Source organism: Panulirus ornatus, chromosome 42 (genome assembly GCF_036320965.1).
Source record: "Panulirus ornatus isolate Po-2019 chromosome 42, ASM3632096v1, whole genome shotgun sequence".
Classification (NCBI taxonomy): domain Eukaryota; kingdom Metazoa; phylum Arthropoda; class Malacostraca; order Decapoda; family Palinuridae; genus Panulirus; species Panulirus ornatus.
The window spans coordinates 29624245-29628803 of NC_092265.1; the positions used below are offsets into that span (position 1 = coordinate 29624245).

The 4559-nt window shown below is 33.0% G+C and overlaps 1 non-coding gene across 1 annotated transcript; it reads right to left on the minus strand.

Annotated features, from left to right (window-relative positions):
- Positions 1 to 4240: 4240 nt before the first annotated feature.
- Positions 4241 to 4312, minus strand: TRNAI-GAU (transfer RNA isoleucine (anticodon GAU)). The gene has a single exon. It is a non-coding gene; the product is annotated as a tRNA-Ile (tRNA).
- Between the last annotated feature and the right edge of the window lie 247 nt (positions 4313 to 4559).

A 4559-nucleotide genomic window follows, 5' to 3' on the forward strand; every position in this document is an offset into this window, starting at 1 on the left:
CTTAACGCTACCTCGCTATCGCGGGAAATGGCGAATAGTATGAATATATATATATATATATATATATATATATATATATATATATATATATATATATATATATATATATATTTTTTATACTATTCGCCATTTCCCGCATTAGCAAGGTAGCGTCAAGAACAGAGGACTGGACCTTTGAGGGAACATCCTCACCTGGCCCCCTTCTCTGTTCCTTCTTTTGGAAAATTAAAAAAAAACTGAGAGGGGAGGATTTCCAGCCCCCCGCTCCCAATAATAATAATGATAATAATAATAATAATAATAATAAATGATAATAAAAACATAAACAGTAAGGAAAAGTTCATTGAATTTAGGTAGCCATTCAGCTGAAAATACACGATTGAAATGTTACAGAACTGGAAAATTATAAAAGTACCTATTAACTAGTGCATGTGAGCATTTACAAGGAAGTTACCAACTCTGCCTACTTGTGGTTATGTACTGAAGAAAATCTCATCTTCAGCAAGACTGTCATCAAAGTATAACACTGTCAAAAAACTCATTTCAGAGGAGTCCACCCCTTCCCTGGTACTACTTGCAGTGAAACTTTTGGAACCCTACAGAAAGGGTCCTAGGGTTATATAATAATAATATATTAATGAGCAACATATTACTAAGACTAATACATGAATACAGAAAATCAATTTGTGGAATAATGAATGTATATCATGACATTTGGGTTAATAAATACTATCATACTCAAAAAGCTTATCACATAATGTGCAGAAAATAATTTCATTTTTCCACCTTTATTCTATATCTTGGATATTTTTTCACTTGCGGTTATGACTTTTACATCCCCCCTACTATCTTGAATATTTTCATCAACTGATTTTCAAAATATATGATGATGAGTATGAAACACCTTAAAAACAGGTGGGAAAATGCTGAAGAATTATATGATAATACAGATGAAAATGTACATATGACTACCTGATACATGCAAGTAAATAATGAAGGCAAAATACTAGGTTCTGCACTACTTACCAAACAAACATGAAGTTATGAACATGGCCTTCATACGAACAACTGATTAAGTCAATCTGGAGTAATCTTATGGCTGAATATAAGTAAGAAGGAGCTCCTGGGGCAGGACGTAAGTTAGTAAGTATAAATAAAATATATATCAATAACTGTTGAAACTAAAATTAGATTGTTAGTGAAAGATATTTCATTTGGCAAACATATTCAAATTTGACATACTTACATGACATTTACTGGGCACTTCCTTTAGCATCCTTATGACTAGCACAATGAGTGTTTATGACTTTCTTAGAATATCATAAGCTGAAATTAAATCTCTTAAATCTGCACTCAGACATAGCCCAAGTTTGGTCATTATGAGATTTACTGGACCTGGTATTTAAAATTCATTTTTTCCAGATCTTTTGTTTACAAGATACTAAAGACAAAAGATTCCCTTTCACTGTATTTCCACATGTCTTTTTTGCAATATACAGTAGTGTTGCAGTTCATATTCTAATCATTATTCTCCAAATAAATAAAGGAATAAATAAAATCTTAATTTCATCTGCAGTATAAAACAGTGTGCTGTGAAGTAATGTGTGCTTAATTTTACTATGAAATGAATGATGATTCCAAGTTGTGTTACATTCACAGTATATTCAGTATACTACAAGTTTTTGTGGTGGATTCATTCCTGGATCACTCTGATCTTATTAATGAAATTTTCAAGCAAAGTGTAATGATAGAACTATGTTTAGCATCTGTGTACAAGGACTAAAACAAGGATTAAATGCAAAAGGATTTTACTTGGATAACTTGCATTATACGTTAATATTCATTCAGTTCTTATAAAATCAAGACAGCTCACAGACACTAACAATGTATCTGTCCACCGTATGATCAATAAATATAAAAAACTGAAGAAACATAGCTACTGTTAACCAAAGCTGACATCCATACGATTTTGTACATATATTTCTGATACCAAAGGAATGAATAAATTATTTTCAAAATTTCACGAACACAAAGTTATGTCCATATATTCAATATATCACTGCTCATTTACTACCTGTTCTTGAAATATCAGATGATTTATTAGGGCCTTAAAGTAATATTTGTTTTCCTTGAAATTCAAAATGAAAAGGAGAATAAACATATGCTGTATTTTTCCCTTTTTGCAATAAAAACAAGTACTCTGCATCCTGATATGACTCAAAAGGTTTATAAATGATCAAAGCATAAATTGTTCCTGTATAACATTTAGAATGAGATCTGACAATCCATCAAAATGCTATATAAATATATGACAGAAAAGTTAACCTCTTGCTAGAATTTTCTTGAGAGAGATAAATCCATAAAACTGACCTAAAGTGCGAATTGCACAGAGGAATATGAATTAACATTCTTCGTGCCTGTTATTCAAATTCCATCACCTACTAAAGTGACATACTATCTTGTCTATGAATTATCTCTATTCTCAGAGCCAAGTTCATTATCTAAATCACAAGGTGTAGCTGCTTCTATGTAAATATATTTTGTCATCTTCCAAAACAAATGTGTGAGAAAAGTAGAAATATCAATGTTTGGTGTTGGGGCTAAGATGGCTAGTAAACTAAAGATAAACTATTATTGTGGGTGGATTAAGAAAAGAATGGTTGTAGTATGCAAAAGGATATAGGTAGGTTGCTACTTTAGGGAAAATAGTAGGGTTATATTCTAGGTAGAGCGATTCTTAAAAGAAACCAGGCATCCATCTTCTTGATCCTGTTTTTATATGCAACATGACTGGAGATTTATAAATACATAACTAACCCTACTAAAATCCAGAGTAACATTTCAAAATACATGTTTTAAATTTTTCTGTAGATGATGTGACATTATGGAAAAAATTTCTAAAGCGTTCATTCATTAAAAAAAAGAACAGGTGCAATATCATATGAATACTTGAGCCACAATGCCTTTTTGGAATGTATCAAAACTAATGTAATCCACTGTGTATTCGGTGTAATTCAGGATGTCATGGCAAGTACCAAGTTTTGGGGAAGAACATTATTATAATATTCAGCTGGTGGTTATTTCTTAAGTTTCAGTACTGCTGCTTTTCCCAAATTCACATAATATAAATGATTCAGAGACCCATTGATACCTTTTAACATGTTTGTATTACTCGATTCTTATGACATGATAACGTAGATAAGCCAAACCGTCTTTTGGAAAATTGAAAGTGAGAGTAAAGGATTTCCGGCCTTCTGCTCCCTCCCCTTTTAGTTGCCTTGTACGAGACGCAGGGAATACGTGGCAAGTATACTTTCTTCCCTATCCCCAGGGATAACAGCATCTGGTGTTCCCAGACGGTCACCCATCCAAGTACTAACCAGACCCAACGTTGCTTAACTTCCCTGATCGGACGATATATATATATATATATATATATATATATATATATATATATATATATATATATATAATATATATATATATCATATATATATATATATATATATATATAACACAGAAAACAATGAATTTCCCAAATAACAAAAATGGAAGCGCCGGGGTTTCAACCCGGGACCTCTCGCATGCCAAGCGAGTGCTCTACCACTGAGCTACGCCCCCAAGAACATATTTTGTGACATAGTATTATATGAAGCACTGAGATTACCATGGCAAAATAGTGTTTGACCGACCGTTGCCGACTAGCCGGCAAAATAACCACAGGGTAAATCTCCATGTTGCTGTCGTGTTTTCCTCTCAATTTTCCACGAAGAAATGAGTTTTAATTTTTTATTGTCGTTGCAATAGACTGGAACTAAGCAATAGACTGGAACTAAGCAATAGACTGGAACTAAGCAATAGACTGGAACTAAGCAATAGACTGGAACTATGTAATAAACTGGAACTAAGCAATAGACTGGAACTAAGCAATAGACTGGAACTAAGCTGACCTGGTATGAGGTCAGAGCCCTCATTATCATCCCTGCTAACTACCGGAAGCAGATTAAGTCGTTCCACAACCGATGTCCGGCCCATGTTAACTCTGATGTGCCCAGCAGTTGGAGGAGGATCGCCAGAAGCTTCTGGAAGATTTCAAGGACGTCTTGGTGGACTGACCCTTTCAGATAAGGTCGAAAACCCCAATTTATTGTGAAGATCTTCACGCTAACGTTGGATGAACATACTGAATGTTGCACACACGTGATGCGGACAAAATGAAAAAAGAAAAAGACAAAAATTATGTCTGGTGTGGGTCTCGAACCCACGACCTTGAGTTTATCAGACTCATGCTCTACCACTGAGCTAACCAGACAATAGAAAATTTGTCTGTTTCTTCAGTTTGAAATAATGAAAATCTTTGCGAGGCAGCGTTAAGAAAAGAGAGATGTCTTTGACGAAATTTACTTGCTTGACTCCTTCTTCTGTTCCTCATTATCAAAAGTAAATATACTGAAGGATGTATATATATATATATATATATATATATATATATATAATATATATATATATATATATATATATATATATATATATATATATATATATATATATATATATAT